This window comes from Peromyscus leucopus, unplaced genomic scaffold (genome assembly GCF_004664715.2).
Source record: "Peromyscus leucopus breed LL Stock unplaced genomic scaffold, UCI_PerLeu_2.1 scaffold_242, whole genome shotgun sequence".
NCBI classification, from domain to species: domain Eukaryota; kingdom Metazoa; phylum Chordata; class Mammalia; order Rodentia; family Cricetidae; genus Peromyscus; species Peromyscus leucopus.
The window spans coordinates 156,918-183,542 of NW_023505115.1; the positions used below are offsets into that span (position 1 = coordinate 156,918).

General features: G+C 52.2%; 1 pseudogene; it reads left to right on the top strand.

The window, feature by feature from the left end:
- LOC114693865 overlaps positions 1-4,294 on the top strand; it is a 38,593-nt pseudogene extending 34,299 nt beyond the window's left edge.
- The last annotated feature ends 22,331 nt before the right edge of the window (positions 4,295-26,625 follow it).

Sequence of the window (26,625 nt, forward strand, 5' to 3'; positions counted from 1 at the left end):
CTAGCCTCATTGGCAGGCATGAGCCATGTACAGTACAAGGGATATAACGTTCTAGAGACACCTCCTACACACACACACACACACACGCATGCACGCACGCACACACGCACATCTACCATCAGGGAATTCCAGACCTCGTCTGGACTGACTTTTGGTTCCCTCTGGGTCCATGGATAGAAGTCTCCCAGCTTCTGTGAGGAGAGAGCAGAATCAAGATGGGGAGGTGTCTTTCTCCCCTGGGGATTCTAGCTGAGGGGTCTAACTGGCAGGAAGACACATCTGGTGGCTCTGAGTGCAGCTGTTAAAACTGGAACTCTCAGCAAGAAAGCTGTGGTCTGTGGTCAGCCCGTGAGACATGCTGTCAACACATACAGAGCTATGAAGGGGAGCCTTCTTGCCCACACTTTACCCCACATGCCCGCTTGCCCACTGTGACTTCCCACACTGTCCCGTATTATCTGCAGCTGCATCAACTCAGGAACTGAGGTCACAGAGTCTTTTTCCACTGGGGTAGCAGAGACCTACTGAGGCAGCTGTAGGGTGGGTGCAGAAAGTTAACCCTGGCCACTGGCTTTGAGGCAGGCACTTGCTGGTCAGGAGCCTTTCCTTATCTCGGGTCAGGTCATTCCTTTTCCTTATCTCTCTCTGCCCATTCTCTTTTAACCCCACTGCACAAAGACCCTCCCCCCAAGGGAAGGTTGTGAGAGTATGTACCTGAGTTCCTAGGCAAGTAGGATCCGTTCAGAGGCCGGCAGCCTGCAGGAACAGAAGAGAACTGAGGTCACTTTATCCATCCATCAGTGAGTGACCAAAGCCTTAATGATCTGGCTCAGGTGCTCGGGACAGACGAGGCTCCTCTTCTATGAGAACCTCTGTTCCCCTAGATTCCACTTTCACCCTGGGGCAGGGGCAGGTTCAGGGCCTCAGCCACAGTCAGTGCCTTCAACATTGACCCTAACTCTGTGTGCTAGAGATGGCTTCTCAAGTCCCAGGTCAGAACTGTGACCTCCCCGCTACCCAGGAAGTGACGCAGCCTGTTGGAAGTTAGTGATTCCAAGGCGTAGTTGGCTCTTCTGAGAGAAGTGTCCACTGAGGGAGCAACCCTGTGCTTCCCTGCTATCCCTGTACACCCTGTTCATCCCTTCTTCTCCCTCCTCAGCCCCAGCCTTCTTTTGCTATCCTGGTCGGCAGAACCTGGGAGACAGTTGCCTGGAAAGGAGGACAGGGTGTGGATGTCAGCCTAGGGTGTTTGACGGCAGTTCTCTGCTGCCCTGGGCTCTGTGCTGGTCTCATGGGGAGGGGTGGATGCTTTCTCTCCCCCCACTCCCCACCAGCCTTGTTCCTCATCACCTGGCAGGGGATGTGAGGCTGGTGGGCTCCGTTTTGCTGCTTTCACGCATGTGACCTGTCCCCTCAGGTCGCAGAAGGGATGGCTTACATTGAACGCATGAATTCCATCCACCGTGACCTGCGGGCAGGCCAAACATCCTGGTGTCTGAGAGCCTGGGCTGCAAAATCGCTGACTTCGGCTTGGCCAGGATCATCGACAGTGAATACACTGCCCAAGAGGGTGAGCAGACTCTCCCCCACCCACAGGGGGGCCTTTGCACTTCTCAGTTCCCCGAGTCCCCTTGAACGTCTCCTTGGTGTTGGAGATGGGTAGGGAGACCATGGGCCTGTGTTTGCCATGTCGCTGGCTCTTTCCCAGCTAGTGCAGCGCTTCCTTTCCCTGGATGGAGGGAGGCTGGGGCAGAGAAGCATCTCATGCAAAGGAGCACCTGTGGACCCTTTGTTCCTAACGGCCTTGGAATGCTGAACTATCTCCCTCCCCGACCTGGAGACTCCCATGCACATGAATCTAGTAAAGGAACCGAGGGGGCCCTGCAAGGCTCTCCAGTCCCACTTGTCACACCTGCTGATCCCAGACTAAGCTGAGAAAATACTTTCCCATCCAGTTCCTATCAACTCCTGTGGAAGGAGGGGGTCATGGAGCACACCCTGGAAGACGTGGCCCTAACTAAAACATAATCATCCCACTCTCGCACCCGAGTGAGGGTTGCCATGGAGCTCTGCTCTGTTAATACGAGGGAGGGAGAATTGACTTTGTAGGAAGACTTCAGTGCACTGAGCGAGCAAGCAGTGGTAGGTTGGACGCACCACCCTAAGTGGTAGAGTCAGGAGGATAGCCAAGGCCTGGGGATCCATACCTCTCCTCAGGGGACTTCAGGCTGGCTCCTGAGACTGAGAAAAACAGGGCTAAGCCTATGGGATGAGGGTGGAGAGTTGGCAGTCCCTGGGGCTAATGCGCTTTCCTGGCAGGGGCCAAGTTCCCCATCAAGTGGACTGCCCAGAGGCCATCCACTTCGGGGTGTTCACCATCAAGGCTGATGTATGGTCCTTCGAGTCCTGCTGATGGAGATCATCACATATGGACGTGTTCCCTACCCGGGTAGGTACTGCCCCTGGACTTCTCACCAACCTCCTGGAACATCCTCAGGGTGGCTCCCCAGGCTCGGTGCTATAGGTACCACGCACTGGTCAGGGCAGGGTCTCATCACAGGGACCACACACTGGTCAAAGCAGGGTCCCATCACTGGGACCCCCAACACTGGTCAAGGCAGGGTCCTGTCACAAGGACCACATACTGGTCAGGGCAGGGTCCTGTCACAGGGACTGAGGCCCAGACCTGCATTTTGACTGTGGGCTTCTGTCTCCTTGCTAGCATTGCTCAGGGCCACAGGGCTTCATCCTTCCTCCCAAAGAGCTCATATGGATCCCCAGAAGCAAGCACAGTGAATGCTATAAGACAGCTTGTAGGTTGAGGACAAGATTTTCAGCTTAACATCACCCCTCAGGGTGGAATCTCCAAAGTTCTGTCCTGAGGTGAGGACCTGGACTCCCTGCCCAAGTCAGGAGAGCCCAGGCGGCAGTTATGGGTGGTTGTTTTCCACAGCATCCCCCTCCAGCGAATACTTCCATAGCGAATACACATCCGGGAGAAGCTGCCTATGATTGCTGAAAACCCCATAGTTCCTTCCCAGCTCTTCTCCAAACAGTGTAAAGTAAAAGGCATCCTTAAATATGTCACCAAGGCTGGGGAGATGGCTCAGGGGTGTGTGTGTGTGTGTGTGTGTGTGTGTGTGTGTGTGTGTGTGTGTGTGTGTGTGAAGTGCTTGATAGGCAAGCATAGAGGAGGACCTGATCCTGGTTCCCCAGAACCCAGGGGTAACTCTGGCCACAGCAGAGCAGGTCTGTAATCCTGGCACTCCTACAAGTGAGATGGGGGAGAGATTGGAGAGACCCCAGAAGCTCAAAGGCCACCTAGCCTGGAGTATGCAATGGCAAATAACATAGAGAGACCCTGTCTCAAACACGAATTAAGGCCACGATAGACACTGGATGTTATCCTCTGCCCTTTGCCCTTTGCCCTCAGCTCTTTGCCCTCTGCCCATTGTTCTGCTCTCACTCTCACACACACAGATTAGAAAAAAAAAAAAAATTAGATGGCCCCAGAACCAGATGTAATGGCTCAAGCTTATGATCCCAGCACTTAGGAGGCTGGGACAGACAGATCTTGAGTTCAAGGTTAGCCTGGGCTATACAAAAAAACCCTTTTTTAAAAAATCAAAACGGCATGACCCGACACCTATGTGACCTTCCAGGGTTAGACTGGCCATAGTGCGTCAGAGCCTGCTGTCTCCCATCTAGTGCTGGTCTACCACCCCCAGGGCCCGTCACGGCCCTCCTGGGGCACCACCTGCCCTGATGCCCCCTGTCCACCCTCCTCCAGGAATGAGCAACCCCGAGGTCATCCGAAGCCTAGAGCATGGCTATCGCATGCCCTGCCCGGAGGCGTGTCCACCAGAGTTGTACCGTGACATCATCACTGAGTGCTGGCGAACCGGCCAGAGGAGCGACCCACCTTTGAGTTTCTACAGTCGGTGCTGGAGGATTTCTACACTGCGACGGAGGGCCAGTATGAGCTGCAGCCCTAGCCACCCGTGGGCTCGGCGGGGCTCCCTCCCGAGCCTCCTGCTGGATGCTTACTTCGGGTTAACATGCTCACACCTGGCTCTTCTTCCAGCCCAGACAGGTTGTGAAGTCAGGTTGTGGAATGACATACCTACTTCTCCGTTGAGGGAACCAGGGGACAAAGGTGGCTTCACGGTAGGGCACGGACTCTCGAGGCAGAGCCTCGGTCCATCCTTCACTGACTGTGTGCCCTTGGGAAAGTTACCGAGCTGCTCTGTGTCTCCTGTTCCTTGCATATAAAACAAGGAAGGGTTGTATTAGAACTTACTCCAACTGTGTTCGGACCTGGGAGGGTGCTGAGAGCGGAGTCTGAACTGTTAGTGATGGGCAGTGTGTATGTAAGGCAGTCCTTACCTCGAGGGGGACTGATGGCAGGTGGCCAGAGCTCCTACCCCTCTGACCTCCAGAGTCTCAATAGCAAGGGTCTCCTGTCTGCTGCTGCAGAACCACAGGCCAGTCCTCCAGGTAGCCCTGGCCTGGCTGTGCCCCCGCACTTTGGGACTTTTCTTTAATAAACTCCTGAGAGTTTCACCTTTCTCCAGGTCTTTACTGGTAACGCAATCAGATGCAACACACAAGGTGTGTGTAGAAGGTGGGGAGCACACCAGGGCGCCAACCCCCTATCCAACACCCAGCAAAGGACATTGGGTACAACTGGCAATGCTTTCCTGGCCAGCAGGTGGCGATCTCACCCACAAACCTCGTGTCTGGACCTCCTGGGCTCCAAGGAAGCCAGCTCTGGTTACCCCAGAACATGGACAGAAAACCATGAGATGGGGGGGGATCCCCCCAAGTGCGGCGACTCTCTCCCCTGTTTTTCTGTCTCCCATGCAATCCTGATTTGTTTATATAGGATTCGGGGGGGGGGGGGGGGACAATTTAAGTGTATAGAAAATAAGCAGAAAGAGTCCAGTTTCCATAAACCATAAACCCTCACTCGGTCCTTTTAGTTATTAACATCTTGCAATAGTGAGGCATGCTTACTCCTCCTGGGGGCCCGATATTGACACACTTTACATCGGGGTTCACACGCTATACTCTGTGTTCCACAGAAGCTTAAGGGCACTGATCCATCAAGCCCAAATTATACAGAATAGTCTTCCTGACCTAGGGATCTCCGGGTACCTCTGCCCTAAGCCTCCCTGCATGCTGAGGTTACAGGCACCCACAGTGATGTTTGACATTTTACATGGTCACTAGGGATTCAGACTCAAGTCCTCATGTGTGCAGAGCAAAGTGTTCTCATTAAGCTCTCTCCAGCCCCTGTGGCTTCATATTTAAATATGTCCAGGGGGCATATTTATATGGACATGTATAAATGTGTCCAGATCTGGGCAGCTGATCTGAGTGGGCTCTTGGGACATACTATTTTCCAAGAGTTCTGGCTCCATGTGAACGCTCCGTGCCTCTTCCCAGTTCTGGTGTAGAGGTGGCGTCAAAGGCCGGCTCACTGTGGCAAAGCAGAGGCCCTCGCCCTTCATCCTGGGCCAGGTGAGGCAGGAAGAGTTGTCTCCACAAGGGGGCGCACTTTCCCCGCATTGAAAGACTGTTCCCTCACGTGTTCTTGTTTCACAAATTTATACAGAACAAAGAGCTTCCACATCCCAACCAGAAGGTGATACAGAGAGTGGGGGCAGGGTATGTAAAGAGAGCGGGAGAAGCAGAGAAAATAAAGACTAGGGAAAACATCAGTTGCGGGGAGGACTCCTCTTGCTAACGGGAGGGGAGGTGGCCGTGGAGTGCTGTGTTCTCCAACCATGTGGCGGCCAGGGAGATACTGGCAAGGGGTCTGTCCCTGAGACATCTGGTCATATAATGGTTGTCCCCTTGCCCAGAGCTCTGATGAAGGATACGACTGAGCCTGGGAAGCCCAGGGCCATTATGACCTGAGATAAGTGTCTGTTTTTCCAGAACCGGGGGCACACCAACCTACAGAATGAGAGACAATGGATGTCGGGGATAAGATAAAGTCCAAGCACTTTCTCTCACAGGGTATGTGGTACAGTGCGTCACACCTCTGCACCTCAGTTTCCCCATCTGTGAGATGGGAACCCCCCAGGTGTGCTGTGAGGTTTTGTGGAGAAGTTCACCTGTGCACAGACAGCACTCATTTCAGAGCCTGTCTTAGAGGAAGTTGTAGGAAATGCTGCTCCTATTACAGTCCCTGAGCAGCCTGGGAGCTCTGATTGGCAGGCCCCCAGGGTGACTGCACACCATCACTTTCTGGGATCCCCTTCTTGGGCATGCAACCCCCTCCAGGGCTTCACCCTCTGCCACTGAACTTCGCTGGCTTCCTTGCACATCTATCCAGAGCCTGGGGGCATGGGTGGCACTTTCCAGGGGTGTGACTGAGTAAGTGCCCGGTTCCTCCTTCCTCCAAGCCTGCAGCTCCTTGGTGTCAATGGTGGGGACATACCTTTGTTGAAGGGCTGTTTGAAAGAACTCGGGAACACTCTGAAGATCAGTGGGGCTCACCGGGACTCCTGTGACCCAGTGGCTTGCACCAGGCATTCATTGCTCACTGTTCTGCCAACTGCAAATCAAGGTCAGAATGGGCAGAATCCCACTCCTTTATGAGGCTGAGTACTGATTCCGGTTAGCAGACATACACTTTATCTTCCTCCCCTTTTCTGCTGGTAGACATGTTGTGATAACCCAACTGTGAACACGTGTGTCCTCTGGACCCATTGCTGGAGTACATGGCACTTGAGAGGCTTGATTCTGAGAGACCAATACACTGTCACATCATTTTCTACATCCTCTATGTCCCAGTTCCAGTTCTTCCAATCTTTGTGGCACGTGTGGCTTTCTGTTCTTTTGGTTTGTTTTCACAGGACTTGTGCTAATGGGCGGGGGGGGGGGGGGGGGGCGGTCCCACATTACTTGTAATAACCAAGTTGTCTTGGTTTTTGGTGCCTGAAAGCCTCAGTCCAGAGGTGTATTGATGTTGTAGAGTTGTATCACACACTCCTGGTAGTCTCCCGTGCCTGGGGCCTCTGCCACTCTGCTGTCCACTGGACACCAGTCTCCAGGCATGGGAGTGCGTGGGCCTGGCTGGGAGGCCCGACTGCAAGTCCTGACTAGACCTCTTCAGACCCTGCTTGATGGGCTGGCCCCACACTGTCCTGGGATCCATTCATGAACCTCCAGATGTCTCTCACCAGATGTCCCCAGGTAGACCCTGATGCAACACATGCTCACATCCCCACTCAGATCTGTCACTATCAGTCAAGACTCGTGTCTTGTTCTGAGGCTCTGTCTCGAAGGGCTAAAGAGACAGAGAGACACAGTGCAGAAGGCAGAGCAGGAAACCCAGACCTCCCACAGGCTCATGGGCATAGGCCACACCCCAGCTGAGTCTGGAGCACCACTAAAGAAAGGCTGACGCCCCACACCGTGTAGAATCTTCACACCATGCAAACGGGACCTTTATAAGCAACACTGAGTACGAAGTGCCCGTTTCTGAAACCCCGGGAGGTCCTCGTACCACAGATGAGGAAGCAGGCAGGCACAGGGAGCCTAAGTTAACTTACCACACAGCTGGTGAGAGGCAAACATCTTTGGAGAGAGAACGTGGCGGTGCCAGGGTTAGGACGCCCACAGTATGCTGGATCAAGAGAGAAGCTGAGTTTCCTCTGATTCAATGCAATTCTTGTAGGTCTTCTGTGGTTGCCTTGTAGAAGATAACGGAACACAGTCAGAGATGCTTTCTGGAAACTTCTTGTCTATTCCAGCATGAGCTCGTGCCTCTCACAGGTGGTAAACTGAGGCCAAATGAAGTGTTTTTCCGAGGACCTGGGGTGGCATGGTGAGACCTGCTCGGCTAGTTACCTCAGCTTCTTGGCCACAGATGGTGCTTGCTCTGAGATCTTCAGACAGTGGAAATACGTGATGAAATATACTCTTAAGAACTCTCCCAACCAGACTGACCGCTCTCTGAGAGGTCCTGTTCCCTAGCCAGCCGCGAGACACTTCTGTGAGAGCACAGGATAGTGTCTTTAGAGGCAATCATCCTACAAAGGAGCTGCATTTGGGCGCACAGCACTGCCGTCTGTAGGGCCTTCCTGTGCTGTCTGTCTGGCCTTCGACATCTTCACTTATCCAGACAGCATACAGAAAGACATCCAGACTATGATTCACCACTGTACCCCCCGGAAGTGGGGTCGGGACCTTGACTCTCAGCACGCCGAATGCCTAGCACCGTAGGACTCAGCCATAGGCACCGAGGATAACATTCGTGTGACAAATGGGGAGCAAAGGGGTACACCCCAGGACTAATGAGGTCTCAGGAAATATTTTTACAGAGGTTAAGCAAACTCAGGTCAGCAGGAACTGAGGGGTCATGGAAAATGACAGGAAGCAAGGAGGAGAGAGGCAGGCACTGCTGAGGCCTCTAGCCTGGCGGGCTCTGCGGCTGGATGGTGTCCCAGCTGTCCTGTCCTTGAAGAGTCCCTCTCACGAGGTCACCATCCCAGGCTCCATACAGTCACAACTCTGCTGACATCACTGGAGAGTCTCCAGCACACCTGTTTGAGTTAAACTTGTGGGCGCACAAGGCACGTATCTGGCTGTCGTGAAGGTGGCGACTTTATTACTTTCTGAGGTCACACTTAACCCTGAAAGAGAAGCATCCAGGAACAAGACAGGGTCCCTCCAAGGAGGGCTTCTGTCTTCACCCTCCATGAAGCAAGGATGCTGTGCTCCCAAACAAGGATGCTAAGACAGTCCCCAGGCCCACAGTGCTACCTGTGTGTCACAGTGTCTCAGGTCACTTCTCAGCCCTCGGGTGTGGGCTGCCATCCCTTCTCACTCTGTGATGAACAAACCAAGATCTGAAGGTGAGGTCCTGCCAGTCTTCCTGGCTGGGACCCCGATGGGTGGGCTGAGCCTCTCCCCGACTCTGCAGAGCCTTCTTCAGCTAGTGTCCTGGGAGAAAGCAGATAACACAGAAAGAACCTGGGTAGGGACCGGCCCCAGAACTCCCAGGGCCTGAGCTCAGCCTCATCTTAACTGGGGCTCCTCCCTTGCCGTGCATGGGTCAGTTTCCATGGAAGAACCAGCGTTTGAAGGAGTCACCCTTGGCTCTGGCCTCGCTGGGGCTCTGGGAACCCTGGACAGTTACTTCTCTTCTCGCATCTCAGGAGAATCTGTGTGATGTTCCGGAAGCTCCCGGGCCCAGGGTTCTGTATACAGCAGGACATCATCAATATATACACATTCCCTTCCCTTTGGACCACACTTGAAGTGGAAACCAGGCCATGAAACACCTTCCCTGGAGTCACCTGGGGGTCTAGCCTGCCAGATTCTAGCCTTCCCCCAAACCCCCAACCTGCTCTCCCCTGCATGTCCACCCTGCCCTTGGCCCCTGGACAACCAGGTCTTGTGTGGGCAGCACAGGCGATGGAGGCTGATGGGAGCAGTCTCAGGGCTGGAGGAAGATTCCTGAGGACTTGATGAGGTGAGAGAATGCTTCCCAAGCAGCTGCAGGGAGTGGGGGGAGGTAGGAGAGCCAGGGGAGAGCGTTATCTCAGAACCCTCTTGGCCTTCTGGAAGGGCCAGGTACCATCTAGGGGATCATCTCCTGCTGAACCCTTTGTCCAAGTACCAAGGTCAGTCTGGCTCTCGCGGTTAAAATTAAGCCTCCTGGTTCATTGCCCTGGAACTGTAAATGGCCTTTTCCCATGAACCTCTAGGGCCTGGTCTCTCAGAGATCCAGCTGGCCTGTGCCCTCTGCTGCTCCAGAGAGGGCAGGAGACGGCATATAAGACCGTTCTGGAGGTGAGGATGGCAAGGACAGGCACGTGTGGGTGTGTGCATGGGCTGCATGCTGCACACAAAACACCCAGCCAACCCCGAGACCCCAGACAGGAGGAGACTGTGGAATTCCTGTAAGCCTATTAGCATCCTTCCTTCGTGATGCTGTCTTCTCGCCCACCTCCCAGGTTTCCACGTGACAAGCTGATGAGGTTCCTCAGCACAATTGCTGGCCCCAGTGCTGCGCAGTAACCCCACCCCATCCCACATACAATGCAGTGCTTGAATGTGTATGAAATAAATAAGTCGGGAGCAGGGCAGAAGTGTCATCGTCCAGGCTCTGCCTCGGGTGAAGCTACGCAGTATCTGTCTCTCACGTGCGTCCCAGCTATGGCAGCAGGAAGGGCTCCATTGCCGTTTGCGCTATATGGGTAAAGGTGGGGGAGCCAATATTCTATTTCTAATTTCCACAGCCGATAAGATAGTGGACACATTGGGAATCTGAATAGCCCATTGGAGGCAGGGCTCAGTCCAAGGCTGGATGGGAAGAAGCTGAGTGAGACGAATCTCAACTGGCTCACAATCTGGGGGTCAGACAAGTCCAGGCCTCCAGCCTGCTTGCTATGTGGCCCTACAAGGCAGTCCCAAGTTCAGGCGCCCTCTGGCAAATGCATTCTCTAAGCAGAGGCCAAAGAGGGGCTGGGTGTGACAGTGGCTGCTCTCGGGACCAGCATGCCCGCCCTGAGAGGTGGCTGTTTGGGATTTTTGCAGGTTGAAGTTTACCAGGGGAAACTCGGAGTTAAACAGCCTGGAGGCAGATTGCCCTGGCCATTGAGTCCCGCTGGAGACTCTCCGAGTGACCTCTGATCCAAAGTTAAAATATGTGTCATCCGGGGAAGAAAATATTTGCAGTCCCTGTATAACAAGGATTAACTGCAAAGAAACCCAAGGGTGGGGGGCTGGCGGGGGGCTTCCTGTTCCTAAACACCCTGGAAGACAAGAAGTGATAAGAGCGGAGCGGTGCCTGGAGAGCCCCTAACAGCCTGGAAACGGAAAAAGTGCTCCGTGGCACCAGCATGCGGGGCAAGGCCAGCGCTAAACACCGGTGCCTCACCTTCTGCCATGAGACACGGCAGGATGGCTTTCACATGGCCAACCATTACAACACTGCAAAGATGTAGGAAACTGTCATGTCATAACGCGTTGAACGGGAGTGCTCTGTGATCAGGCTCAGAAGCCTGTGAACATGTGCACTCACGCACAAGCAACACACACACACAACACACACAACACACACAACACAATCACAACACATTTGTGGGGTTGTTGCGCGTCTGGAGAGCTACCCCCCACAAAGCAATTTCTCCAAAGAGAAAACGAAGCAGGATTCCCTACAGTGCTTTAATGTTCAGACATTGAAAGGCAACAGGCTGTTAAACGACGCTTTCTCGTGAGTGGCTCTTCAACATGTGGAGACAGGAGACGTGGACCAAGCAGGATGGGAAGGGCAGAAAATCGTACCTGCTCTGACTAATACACACAAATTGTATCTTGTTAGCCACAGGTCATGTAGGACCAACATGAATACCCACCTGGAGCTCTCCTGACCCTCTGGGAAGCGGGTGGGTTGGTTAGCCCCGGGAGAGAAGAGTACTGTCCGCTCCTCCCTCCTCCTCCCAGAGTTCTTTACCGTGCGGACGCACAAATGGGTTTGGAGAAGGGAAAGGCAGGCCTGTGGGTGCAATGATGGATGGATCTGTGCAATCTTGGCCTGGTGGCAGAGATGGATGATGTGACTCCACAGGGGTTGGGTCCCACCCTGGACTCAATAACCAGGCCTTGTGTACCAGCCTGGCTCCACCCCACACACGCCATTTCCAAACTGCGTTCGCCTTTCTGGGTTATCAGGCTTCTTTCATTCCTCAGGAAGGGGGGATCTAGTGGGAGGGCCCAAGAAGCTCCCGGCCCACCAGCCCCAAGGCAAAGGGGTGTGGTGGTTGAGGTCAGTGTCCTTGTGTGTGGAGGGACCTGTTTGAAAGGCGCCCACCAGACCTCGCACATCTCAAAGACACTTGCCTTTTTTTTGCTTTCCTTTCCTATGCACCAGCCATTACCATCCATGAATGAGGCACAAACACTGATATAGTCCTATTGGGTGAATCTCAGAGTTCCTCTTTCACAGACGAAGAAATGCTCAGAGATAGCAAGGGACTGAGTGACCAGGAAACATGTGGCAGCGTCAGGACCCAGGCTGCTGTGGCTGTGTACACATGGGCAGACCAGGACTTCCGCTCACGAAACAGAAGGTCCCAGTGGACCCCAACAATGCCAGCCCTGGGTCTTCTCTTGTGCCTCTCATTGGTGACCTACTCTGTCTTCCTTTCCTTGGAAGTGAAGTTGGTCTCAGGAAGTGGAACTCACACAACTGTCATTAACAAGCCAATCAACTGCAAATATGTCTCCTGAGTTTGAGGCAGTGAGAGGAGCAGAGAGCACTTTACAGGGATCGATGCTCTGGCAGGGCCTCCTGGTACCCAGGTTTCTCTGAACTAAGCCAGGCCACCTGCCAGTCTCATTGCCCCAACCAAAAGACAAGTGAAGTAAAAGCCCCCATGGGAATAAGGAAAGTGTCCTGTGTGTTCCAGCTAGCTCACAGGACCCCAGGAATTCTCATACCTAGAACGGAGATCATAGTGTCGGGAACTGAGCATCTCTAGCCCTTCGTCACCACCATCACTACCATTATCTCAACTATGGCCATCATTATCACCTTCATCACCACCATCATCACCCTCACTACCATCACCATTATCACCACTATCACTATTATCTCCACTATGGCCATCATTATCACCTTCATCCCCATCACCATCACCTTCATCATCATCTTCTCGTCATCAGCTAATCTCTGCACCTCCGCTTCCTCGTTTTAAAATGGAAAGGACTGCATCATCATTCATGTCCCTTCCAGCTCTATAATTCTGACAAGCCAAGGTGGGGTTTCTTAGATGCTTAGTAGTGTTCTTGGGGAAATAGGATGTGCCAAGCTGGTGTAAAAGAGTCAGCAGCCTGAAAAGGTTTTCACTCTGTGGTGAGAATTTACAAAGCTTCCAGAGACCTGCCTAAGATGCCCAGGAGCTGCCTGCTCCTTGAAAGCCTGCCCCTGGTCATGCTGCTAGCCCTTCTCCAGGCACTTTATCTCCTGGAAAGCAAGAGAACAGCCCTACTTTTAAGATCTCCAGTTTAACAGCATAGTCTAGAATGTGAGTTCAGTTTCTACCCAACCCTAACCCCAAGGGCTGGTGTGACTTCTAGGAGGAGGACCCTGTGGGGCAGCCTCTCACAGAAGTGTGCAGGGGTTGAGGATCTGGAAAAAAAAATCCAGGGAGGAAACGGAAAGAGTCCAAACAGCACGATTCTCTGTCTGCAGACGGCACCTGAGTCTTGGAGATTTAGTTTGTCCCCACTTGGCTTGGAAATCACAGCTCCCTCTGGGTTCTGCTGCCATCTCTGCAGAGAAGATGCTGTCCCAGACCTCAGCATAGACACTTAGAGCCTCAGTGCTGGAGGACTGCAAGGTCCCCTGGTCACATCCGTAGGCATTCAAGCTCTGGGTTTTCTAGCTGTCATCCAAACACTTTTGAGCCCTGGTTCTTAGTTTGTAGACTATTTTACTCCTCCCACTTCCTGAGGCAGGGACTACCTCTTAGAAAGCTCCTACTCTATGTTCCTCACTGTGGGAGATGATGATGGAGGTTTGGAAGGGCTAATTAGGGAAATCTACCATTCATTCTCTCGGATGCCAGTGATGATGGCTATATCTTTTCTAGATCAGTTCCCAAGCAGTTGACAATACAGGGACCTCAGCCAGTGCCCAAGAGGAGTCAGAGGGTAAGGTGGGCATGCTATTGAGGAGGGGCATATCTCGGGTGTGGATGGGTTATGGGAAGTGAGGTACCATGAAGGGGTGGATTTATTTGGAGGCCATGATTGTGGAAGGGTGGGTGTGTCATGGGAGAGAAAAATACATCATGAAGGGGTCAGGGTATGCATGGCATAAGGAACAGGAGGGATGTGTGGGTGACAAGGATCTATCTTAGAGGGATAGGGCTGGAGCAGAGGGCCGCCATCTCCTTAACCCAGGGTTCCCCAACAACAAATCTGACCATGTTTATGAAGCCTATAGTCATAATCTTCAGGCAGGCTGGTAGAAGGATAGAACAGACCAAGAAAATGGATAGAGAGGGCCACAGTCCACACAGCTATGGTCATCGGTGGCTGTGGGTGCCTGCTGGGTCTCCTCTGGCACTGGGGTTGGGGAGAAAAGCTGGAATGACTTGTCAGCTTCCAGCCAGGGATCTTCCGAGCAGCTCTGCCTAGGCTGAACATAGCCCCCTTTCCACCTCACCCCAACTCTACCTAGCAGCCACTGACTGAGGGCCTGTCTGAAACTGGAGACCTTACACATGTCATTCTGACCTACACCCCCTTGAGAGGGCTCTGAAGAGGAAACAAGGCAGGGAGTGAGTGTATTAACTGCCAGGCTGACATGACTTTGATTTCCGGTTTTGTATCTTTTCCTCTCCAGCTCAGTTGGTAAGCTGGAGTGACAGACTGGAGGTCCTGCTCCCCCAAAACCACTGCTGGGGGGGATCATCCTGCCAAGAGCTGAGTCAGCTGGGTGGGAGGGACTGAGGTCAGTGTGATATGAAGGTTCCAGTTGGAATTTCCATCAGCTTCTCTTAGGTTCCTATGATGCTCTCAAAGATTGGACTAGACATATGGAACCGCCATGGGTATTGGTAAAAGAACTGAAGGATTGGGGTGTGGCTCAGTGGAACAGCATTGATTTGCATGTTTGTGGTCTGAGCTTGATCTCAGCTTTAACGTGCCAATAACTGATATATCAACACTGAGTGGTTTAATCTAACTTGATTGAGACAAAGAGCCAGAAGCCTGTGCTACACTCTTCTCTATAGTCTGAGACATCAACACAAGGGCCAGACATAAGCACTTCGGCGGGCTGCAGGAATGACCTTGGTCACTTAATGATGCTGTGACTTTCTTTCTGGAGTTTCATTGCAGCTGAGACCAATCTTCCTGAAACAATGGTCTGTCTTTAGCGGCTGCACCACCAGAGGCTGATGAGTGCTCGCATGCCGCTGTGTCCTTTTGTCTAGACAGCAGGTCTGTGAAGAGTTGGAGGCACCCTGTCCACCAACCCCAAGGATGCTCAGCTCCCACTTCTCTTGAAATCCTGTGTTAGCCAAGGGTCAAAGCTTGGTATAAAGTCCTAACAGAAATTCTATGGCTTTGTCAGGGCCAGTGGAGGGAGGGTGAGTCCAGAGGTAGACACACCTGCCTGGAAATCCTGCTTCTGCCGCTTCCTGGAGGTTGGTGACTTCAGGCAGGTTACTACCCTGACTGTGCTGTGCCTCGGTTCCCTTAGCTGTCAATGTGGATCTAACAGTGCCTCTCCAGGGCAATGGGATGGTGTATAGAAGGCTTAGGAGATGTGAGTTAGGGTTATTAGAGCATGAAAGCATCAGGTGTGTGTTTTGCACCTACCATGGGCCACACTGCCAAGGCTTGAGGAATATTCTTGCTGTTTCCTTCTTTGCTCTCTGGCCCCCTGTGCTGGCTGCACCATGGTGGTCTCCGCCACTGCAGGACTGTCTCCCTGTGATAGCTCTGGGTCATATAGGTCAACTGGGCTGGCAGCTGTCCACTCTCCTGCTGTTGGGAGGGGTGGTGCTGGAGGCTCAGGTCTCTCATTCACAGGAGACTGTGTAACATTAAGCATCCACAGCTATTTGCATGGACCGGAAGCACTCAGCTGGGAGTCTCAGGCCTGCCTGCAACATCCTAGCATGGAGGTGCTGCCCCAGGAACAAGCTCTGCTAGGAAGATGAACATGCCCACAGGAACCTGGTGGGAGTGCATTAGAGATGTTGTCAACGCTCCTCTCCCAAACCCTGTCCCCATAAGCTTTTCTGCTTACTCATGCATTTCCCATATTCCCTATGGACTCCACAGAACCGCTGTGGGCCTTTACCTCTTATTCTGCCAGCAGAGAATCATACCTCCTTCTTGCCTAGCTTGAGTAACTGTGGGCATTAGGAAGCACAGTGTCCATCATAGGGCCTTGGAATGTGGACACTGTGAATTCTGCCTTTCCAGATGCCCTTTTCCAAGATGGTAAGAGATGGACCAGAGAGGCAGCTTGTAGAGCTGGGGAAGAGAATATGGAAAGCTGACAGATCATTTCAGGTTGGCTAGCCCAGTCCCATTCTTACATCTTGTGTGTGTGTGTGTGTGTGTTGTGTGTGTGTGTGTGTGTGTGTGCATGTTGTGCATGTGCATGCTCTCTTGCACTTGTATACACATGCATGTGGGACCTAAGGTTGATGTCAGGAGCCATCCTGGGCTGCTTTCTACCTGTTCCATAAGGTGGAACCTCTCAGTCAAGCCCTGAGCTCCCTGATGCACCTGCTTTTGCTAGCTAGAGAGCTCTGGGAAATCCTCTGCCTCTGCTTCTGAGGCTGGTGTTGCAGTGGGCTACCATGCCACCTGACATCACTTGGGTTTCTGGGAATCTGAACTACAGTCTAGCACTCGAATGCTGACAACTTGAAAAAGTCCTTTGGCACCTCACCCCTTGGGCTTTATAACAAAGTCCACGGTGGCTTCCATGCAACCAAAGCTTATCACACCAACAGTGGATGTCAGGATGCCAGTAAGCTGGAGTCTGTCCAGGGTCCTCTTCTGGGCATATTCTGTGTCCTCACATGTTGGGAAGAGACTAGAGTGCTCTCTAGGCCCCTTTTATAAGGCATTAACCCCATTCATTGAGGGCTCATATCAAGGCCTAAATTGCTTCCGAAGACCCCACATTAGTTCAATATGAATGGAGGGTCCATAGACATTCTGTCCACCATGATGAGACTCTGACAAGACTACATGTGGTGATGGCCAATATTGGCCAAAAGGACCTGAGACAGGAACTCACTGCTCTAGCACCTGTACCTGCTCTGAGTGTGTGAGGAGTAACCACATCCTCTGCAGTAGCTGAAGGATCAAAACATGCCTTGTAAGCTCCCGACTCAGTTCTTTTTTGGAGGTTTTGAGGGTGGAGAGCAGTGGTGGTTGCTGTTTTCACTGATAGTAAGGTTCCCCCATTTAGCTGGAGTCAGACTCCCGGGGCCGTCTCCAGACTCATAGAAGGCATGGTACCCAGCCTAGATCATCTGAGACCAGTGATGAGGGAAGGGAGGGTGGTGCTGTGGAGAAGCATGATCACTCTAACAGCTCACACTAACAGCTTCCCGCCTTCACTTTCCTCTGCTGAGTGAGTGGCTGCACTCGCCCTACCTCCTCCCTCTGTGGAGCTCTGTTACTTTGCCTGTCTAAAACACCAGATGTTAAAGAGTCGCATGGCCAATAGCAAGGCAGGAGAAAGGATGTTAGGGCTGGCAGGCAGAGAGAATAGATAGGAGAAATCTGGGAAGAGAGATCAGGAGTGAGAAAAGAAGGGCCAACACACAGCCACACAGCCAGACACAGAATAAGAAGGAAAGAAAGATATACAGAAATAGAGAAAGGTAAAAGCCCAGAGGCAAGAGGTAGATAATTTAAAGAAAAGCTGGATAGAAACAAGCCAAGCTAAGGCGGGCATTTTAATAGAAAGATAAGACTCTGTGTGTATGTATTTGGGAGCTGGGTGTAGGCCCCCAAAGAGCAAAAGAGTAAAGAGTAGAAAAAGAAAAGCAAGAAAAAAAGCAACTACACAGAATGCATTGAGAATTTGTGTCCTCTTCTGAAGGCCAAGATAACGTCTCTGACCACATCTTAGGATCCATGATCTCGGATCATGGAAGGCCCTGGAAGTGAGGATGGCCCCCACTGGGCATGTGTGTGAGCAGCATACTGGAACCACTCTCTGTGGTTGTATTTCTAAGAATAAAGCAGGTCAAGATGGCTGAATCTCACTGAAAGCCAGGGAGTTTGACTGCAAAAGACAGACAAACAGTGGCAAAACTCACAAGTTATGCACATAACCAAAAAGGGAGAGGCCCCTGATTAAAGAGGACGGCCTCACCAAAAGTGGAGACTTGGCAAAGGGCCCCATTGGCTGGCATCTGACATCTCATTGAAATGCCAGTGGAGTTCCACTCAGCTCCAAGTGATGGATAATGGGTTTCTCCAGTGCACGATGGCAATATAAAGCTAGGCGTAGTATAAATGGTGTACTTCTGTAAACTCAGTTCTGGGGAGGCAGAGGCAGGAGGATGGGTTTTGAGGCAAACCTGAGATATGTTGGAAAACTGTCTGTCCAAAAGAGAGGGAGAAGAATATAAATGTATTACATAATATCACGGCTATAAGCAAATGATAAAGCTGCTAATACTAAATCCTTGTGTGCATCATCCCAAGAACATCTCTGCGTCTCCAGCAAGGGTGCCTGAATGGTGAATCACCAGTTTCCAAACTGTGTGCCCTAGAATCCCTTGGTGTGACCAGCTCATTGGGAAAAGCAAGCAGTAATCAGCAAAGTCCGGGAAATGTTTCAAATTGTATTTGCCTCTCAGGTAGGACTACAGGACCGTATTATAGATGTGAAAAATTCTTCTTACCCCAGAATTTCCCCAAGTTTCTATAAAAATCTTTGTCCAGGTTCTGTCATCATATGAGATGGAGTTCATGGACTGTATTTAAGAAGCTGCCTATGTCAATCATTCAGACCCCTTGAATTTCCCCAGGGTTCACTGATGGTTGTTATCCATGCTTAGGACTGAGTATGTCTTTCTTCTAGGGGAAGGAGACCAGTCTCCAACGGGCCCTGACTGTCTCTGCCCTAGGGTATTTATAGAAATGCTAGTGGAGCAAAAGACCCCCCAGCACAGCCAAGTGCAGACCATCTCAGACACCTGCACTCAGACCCGTGGTCCAATCATCCTCTCTGCAGACCCACTGAGTAAAACCACTGGGAACTTGAAAATGGGCTCCCACATTGAGATTGAAGGTGTGTGCCACCACCACCTGCCCCAAGACATTACAGTTTTTATACACACTGCTTTCCATGAAAAATAAACATGAATAGTAGCTCCAGTCTTGGGTGATCTTAGGTCTCTGGCCCCCTTGGCACCAGACACACAAGTGGTACACAGCCATACATGCAGGCAAAAGAAGCCTTGCCAGGCATGGTGGCGCCACTCCTTCAATCCCAGCACTAGGGAGGCAGAGGCAGGCGGATCTCTGTGAGGCCAGCCTGGTCTACAAAGTGAGTCCAGGCAGCCAAGGTTAAGACACAGAGAAACCTTATCTCTAAAAACCAAACCAAAACAAAACAAAAAACAACAAAATAATTAATTTATTAATTATTTAATTGATTGGTTAACGAAATTTTAAAGGTAGGTGGCTCCTGAGGAATGACAGCAAGGTTGTCTCCAGCTTACACACACACACACACACACACACACACACACACACACACACACACAATACACCACACCCCTGCATGCACACATACATGCACACACAGAAAAGAATGAGGGTGCTGGTGCAGGTTGGGGAGCCCAACTCTGGTCTTCCCTGCACCCCTGCTACTCTGATCCTCCCCTGTCCTACGGCCTTGTGGCCACCACCTCCACCTCCCTCCTCACCGCTCTCTCCTCTGGCAGGGTGGCTATCTGCGGCCCATCAGCTGAACAAGGCATTTGTCAACTCTAATGGATGGCGAGCCCGGCCCTGACATACTTCATGCACCCCGGGGCTTTGATCTCCTTGTCTACACACACAATGAGAGGACTACTTGAGACATCAGAAAGAGGCACTAGGATGCCTGTGCAGAGGTACTTTGGCCTGCAGAAGATAAGAATAATGAGCTGCCATCCCTGGCCATTAGGGCAGGGGCTGCAGGGAACTCTACCCAGAAGTGAGTCGGGGAGGCTGGCTTCGAGGGGTCTCCCTGCCATTACTCCATGTTAGTGTTTATATCTGTGGGATGTGGCTCGTCCCTCTGGCACGCCTTCCGCCCCTCAAAGATTATGGTCAACAGTGCTGATGCTTGCCACGGTAGGGTCCCATATGGTGACTGTCAGCGTTTCTGGAGTTGGGGGCTGGATGGGAACAGGTACTTTTAGGGCCTGTGGAGTCATAGCCACCTTAGGAGAGTTCTCCGTACGGTTGCAAACCTGTACATCTTCTCCCATCTTGCTCCTTCTTTGGAGGGACCACGAAAGGAAACAGGACTGCTGTCCTTGCTGAAGTCTGTATGGGACTGGTAGGAGCCAGCATTTGGAGATGGAGATCCTTCGAGTGAACACCCAATGATCAAATGGCACCTGAGTCTAGGATCCCGTCAGTGAGGTGGACAAAGGTCCCATGAGCTGATCAGGAGAGCAAGCAGCAGTTCTGATCCCGCAGCACTGACCACCCGTCTGTTCAGCTCCCTCCATTGCCTGACAGCTCTCACCCTGTGTGTCACTGGGACAGGTGTATTGGTGACAGGTGGACACATCCCGACAGTATGCTTTCTTCCTCATGAACTCAGGCTTTTAGCAGCATTTCTCCTTCCTACGGGGTCTGGAGGATCTGCGAAGCCAGCTGGCTCACACACACACATCTCGCATTTCTGCACTTCAAGTGTCTCTGGGGAATCCTCACCTGCCCCCTCCTGGATGTTTCCGCTGAGGGGTTCCTCACATCCTCACATCTTCAACACATTGGCAGCTCTGAGTTCTTTCTGTGTTGGGCTAATACCCGTTTGCCCAAAGCATTGAGTTCTCGGCTTTCCTCCCGGCTCAGCAGAACAAGCACAGCCTGTCTCCATGCTCTCGTGTGGAGTAGCTGCTAGTTCGTGACAGGTTCCGCTCTATACCTATCAAATGGGGGGGGGTGACTTCAGGTACTGTCTATTCCACTCTGCTCAGGCCATCACAAATCTTAGAGAGCCTTCCTATGGATTAGAAAGATGCCTTTCCCAAGCCACACTACCGCCACCTGATGGACACAGGCTGTAATGCCCCTGAAGTGCAGTGCCCAAATGACCTGCTTTGCTTTGAGAGTGAGAGGCCCATTGGGACCCCTGTCACAGTAGGAAGCCCAGCTTTTCTACTTTCCTTCTGTCTGAAAACTTCAGCACTTATTGGGGTCCCCGCCCCATCCTCCCCCCTGCTCTCGTGGCTCACTTTCTGGACCAGACTGTATCCTTACGCTGCAGCATCCATCCTTCCACAGTCCGGCCAGGATGGTGCTGAGTGGAGAGTTGCATGAATCCAATCGTCCCTTGAAGCCATGTGCAGAGCTAACCACTGGAACCGCCATTCCTAGCCAGCCTGGATGTCTCTTGTGGAGTGTCCGGCTCTGTGGGGCCTGATACTGTCATAGACCACAAGACTGGCCATGAGTCAGCTGGGGGTCACAGTCCCTTGACTGTATCAAGCATCCTTCAGGTCTCACCTGAAGTTTGGGAAGGGAAAACTGTCCCTATCATCAGGAACATGGCGGCGGCGGGGGGGGAGCGCATAAACACACAGGATAAATGTGAGGTCACTGTCCCGGTCTGAGAGTCCCTTTCTGTGCCTGGCCACTGCCCGGAAGAGGATCTAAGTTCAGCGACCTCTTTGCCTGTTCTCTGCTGCACCCAGACCTTGCTCAGCTGGTTGACAGGCTGGTTGACAGGGTCCTCCTCAGCAGTGGAGTGAGGTAGAGAACTAGGAAGGCCCTTCAGATGCCATGAATTCTTTACAACTTGTCTGCTTCAGTCGCCGCGCATTGCTGTCTTGAATTTCTGAGATGCCAGGGCAGCCAGCCTGCCTCTGACCACTCATGTGCCTCCCATCCCGGCCCTGACCCCGTCCTCCTCAGTGCCCTCCTGGGCACCACAGTCCTAGACTCCCTGCAGCCCACACTGTGCAGCCCACAGGCTGAGCCTGGACACCATCCAGACGGAGTCAGGATAGGGCCCGCTCTCCACAGAGCATTTGAGCCAATTAAAATGACAAATGACCGAAGCTTATCTTGCTCGCCTCCTCTGCCCTCTCCCCCCTCCACTCTCTGCATTTGGACCTTCCTTCCAGGGAAATGGACTGGGAACACCTTCACTCCTCCAGGCCTGGGAACCTCCAGAGCTGGCATGGCTGCTCCTCTACCTCCCACCAGTCCACTAGTGTTCTGGGGACCTTGTTCTGCCTAGGAGGATGAGGAAAAGGCAGGAAAGATAGGGAGAAAGTAAGACCACTGGCACACACAGGATGGGGCCAGAGGAGGGTGGCAGTGTCCTCCCCAGCCACTGTCTACCTTACTTTCTGAAACAGGGTCCCTCACTGAGCTCAGCAGTTCACCAGTTCAGTAGTGTGCCTATGGATACCCCCGTCTCAGCCTCCCTGGCATGAGGATGACAGTAATACACATTGCACCTGGCTTTTTTAACCACGGCTTTGAGGTTCAAACTCTGCACATTACAGCCTAAGCCATATCTCTGGCTCCCAAAGACTGTTTAAAATTTTTTAATATAGAAATCTTTGGAGCTTATTTAAGTTTGGGCCTTGGAATCTAGCAAAAAGATGTGTAATTATGGTGAAGATGACCATCCCCCACCTTTGCCTTTTAGGAAAGAGGGCCATCCTGCCTAGACCCTTGAAAGCAGAGGGCTGGGGAGACAGTCACGTGCACACCCATCTCTCGGGTAGGCCAACTCCAGGGAGGCCCCTCTCCAAGGAAGTCCTGCCTTTGGGGAATCCTGTCCACCAGCGAAGCCCTTCTGCAGAAAGAGGCCCGTTTCTGGGGAGGACTGCCTAGAGAAGATATGGAAACAAGAGACATGGGTGGCATGTTATTAGTGTTCACCAAATGACTTTCCTGGCACACCCTCCTCGAGACATTATTCTAACTTCCCTAAGGCTCATATTTCCACCTCTAAAGTTTAGCTGATTTAAAGGTCTCACAATTATCATCAACAAAAAGTATATTTGAGATCAAAATGGGAATTTTAAAACATCCCTTTGCTCCTATTATGGCCCCCCGATGAACTTCTGCTTATCCTTCAAAACCTAGTCCAATTTCCCGTTCTGTGTGCCCTGCCCTCTTTACTCTGTGAGGCTATAATTGTTCCACTGATTCCGTGAATATTTCATGAATGTCTGCTGCATGCCCAGCACTGATGACCCAGGGAATGGCTGGGTAAATAGGAGGAAAGAAATCTTCCCTCTTCTGGACATGTGCTTAAGCTGAAGGTAACAAATATAGAAAAATCCTTAAAGCTAAGCCATGTGAGTCCTGAACGGTAGATCCCAGTCATGGGGGTGCACATCTGTAAACCTGGCAGTAGGAGCAGGATGGGTAGAAGGGGCAGGAGAGGAAGGAGGGGCAGGAAGGAAAGGAGTTCAGGTCTATCCTTGGCTACATATTGAGTTCAAAGTAAGCCTGGTCTACTTGAAACTGTGTCTCAAATTAACAATAACAAAGACTATTAGACTCCCCTACACACACACACACATACACCACACACACACACACACACACACACACACACACACACAGCTTCCTTTAGTTTCCTGTGCTAAGCTTTGTATGTGGCCTCCAGATAGACTGGGCAGGCATTAATGATCTTCCCCAATACCCAACTTCATACCGAATGCTCTCCCTCTGAGATGACTCGGGGTTCACAGATCCCCAGCTCCTTGGACCTGAGCTACAGCAGCAGTCTCCTACTGACCAACTCTCCTTTGCTGACCAACTACTAAATCGGCTTCCTAGGCCGGCAGCCTGGGCCCTGTGGCCAGGCAAGAGCCCACTTCCTTCCTGTGGGTGATGCACAGCTCAGTGCAGGCTCAGTCATAGGTCCCATAATGGTGGGGCTGAAAGGAGTTCAGAGATCCATCTATAGGGGGCAAGTGGCCCCCTATAGAGCAGGGACACAGTGTAGACAAATGGGCTCTCAGAAACCCAGCACAGTGAGCAGATTGGACACTCCTTGTTTGCTTATAGCATGCATGCATGCTCAACAGTGACTGACAACCTTGGCGCTGGATTCATATTCAGCCCAATCCCTTCATCCCTGCTCTCCAGGCCCAGATGCTGCAGCATACTCAGGCATGGCTGGTCGTAGTGACATGGGTGATGTGACTTATGGAGAGAGACACTGGTACACGTGGGGAGCACTTCTGTGTCCACGCGTGCGTTCCTCATACCGAGACACTGGGAGGAAGATACCTATACCAGCCCCATGTTGAAAACAAGGAGAGGAGGTTTAACCGAGCGGTACAGCTAGCCCACACACCACAGCCTTTGTCATCAGAGGACATGTATAGAGGACAGGAGCACAGGGCAAGGCACCAGCCTGAGGGCTTGTTTAGAGGCACCGCCTCTCTCAGAGACAGAGTTGTGCAGCTCCTGCCTTGGCCAGGCACTGAACACACCATGTCTACCACAGTGATATGAGCATCTACTGTGTGCCGGGGACAGGGCTGGATGATTGACACACTTTGATCATTGTCATCCTCTGAGCAGTCTCACCAAGCAGGCATCATCACTTTCACCTCCCAGGTAGAAAGATGGAGGCTCAGGGGTCTCACCCTGCAGCTAGTTATAGCTTGTCCAGTCGACATCCGCCCTAGACCACTGACTTGGACCTACCTAAATCCTATGCTCTTTGTCCACGACATTAGCCTTCTTCCCATGGACCCCCCCAGTGGGTGGTCTGAGAGACCAGCTCCTCCCATACTTAGAGTCCCAGGGCAGCTGCTTACACAGCTACTGTCTAGTTCAGGCCAGAGACTGTAGTCCCATTCCCAAGCCAAGTGCTCACCAACCCTGGGCACCAGCCTGGAACAGTGGGCCATTAGCGCAATGAGGGGAGACAGCGGCCTTACTCATCACTCAGTCCACTAATCACAGGGGTGTGGAGGAAAACATACCTAGGTCTAAGGTCAGGAGAAGCAACCAGAAGCAAGTCTGCTCCCACCTGGCTGGTGTACCTTGGCCTGCCTCTCTCCTCTAGGCCTCAGCTCCCGTTTCCAGGCATGGAAGGGATCTGTTAAACTTCGAGCACAGAGTGCTGACTCAGAGGCCAGAGATCAGTACTCCCTAACCCAGCTTAGCTACCTGGAACCAGCTGTCCCTTTTAAGCCTTAGGTGTTTTTCCTACATAATGAAGGTATGGCAGTCACACGCTCCCCATCCTTACTTGGCAGATAGAGTGGGTGATGTCTTCAGGGGCATTAGCACTGTGCAGAGGGGTACCCACATGGTGAGAAAATAACCACCCCTGCAGTATACTTCCAAAATAGCAATGCCAGTGTCACAAAACAAGCATCTACAGAATGTTGCCAGCTGCCTTGGCCCTGTAAATGTCCTTGTGCCTTCCCAGGGTCACAGACCGGCTGAGCACCAGGGGAACAGGGGCTCACAGGCCCTTTCCCAGAATGGGCTGTTTCTCATCGCCAACCCCTTCCACACAACAAAACTAGAACTTTCTGGCTCCCCCAGGGCAGCTGCAGCTGCTGCCTGAGACATCACAGTGCCCTTGAGAAGGCAGCTCAAGGGCGTGAATTCAGCCTGATTCCATCCTGGGCCTCCCCTTGTCCTGCAGCCCGTGACCTTGAAGATGTAGCATGCTGTGTGGGCTGGACCAGGCCATTGTGACAGTGGGCAAGGAATGGGAGCTGGAGACCGTGAGCTCAGCAATGGTGGGGTCAAGGCCGAAAAACAGAGGTTCAGGCCAGGCGTAGGCTTCAGCAGCTTCATGGTAATAAACACGTTTTTTAGTGGTTCCCTCAGCTTGGGACCTCAAACTACTTCCCAAATACAAGTTCCTCTCACATCCTAGCATCCTAATGTGCATCCCAGCATCCTAATGTGCATCCTAGCATCCAGTGTGCATCCTAACAGTGCTCTGTGACTCAGCCTAGACATGCCTAGGCTTTTACCCTATTTCATACCCACGTATTGCTGCAGTGGACCCCCGAGATTATTCACCACCTTCTAACCCCTAGCCTTCTCTGAGCTCCACAATCAGTTTGACTGACATGCATGAACTTTGTGAGGGCTGGGCTGTGCCCTCCCAATTCAGGTCAGAGTCCTGAATATCACTGGATCGGGACAGGGGATCTTCAAAGGGGTGTTAAGGCAATTAAAATTGTTAGGCTGGGCTCTCATCCAGTATGGCTGGTGTCCTTATACAAAGAGATCAGGGCAAGGCATACACAGAGGGACACTGTGTGAGGACATGGGGGGACGACACACCAAACGGCAAGGTCCCGGAGGAGCTAGCCACAGCCTTGATCACAAGCACCCAGTCTGCAGAACTGTGAGAAAATAAACGTCTATTGTTTGAGTCGCCAGGCTGTGACCCTTCGCTGTGGTAGAACAGAAAATCAGCCCGGGAACTGGGGTATGGAGATGTACTGGGCATGGAGACGGTGAGGCAGGGGAGTCATGAGTCCCAGGCTAGCCTGAATATAGAGCTGGAAGGAGGGAAGGAAGAAAGGGAGGGAGGGAGGAAGGGTCCCAAAGAAATCTGGGACAAGTCTCCCTCAGTACCTGTGGCTCCTCTCAGCACTTCTCACCCTGCCCTACCCTAAACCTCTCCAGGTCAGGGCCTGGGTTTCAGTTCTCTTCCCTCAGCTTCTGGTTCCTACACAACTCAGCCATTTTGGCTATACACTCTCTCGGTCCTCTTGACTCCCTCTCTCCTCTCTCACTCTCCCCTTCTCTCTCTCCTCTCATAACCCCGGTCCAGTCTAGACTCTTCCAGACACCTCTGGCTGTTCTCTTCTTCATATCTACAATAAAACCTTCTCCTCGGCCATCAATAGGAGCTGTCATGCCCCCATGTTC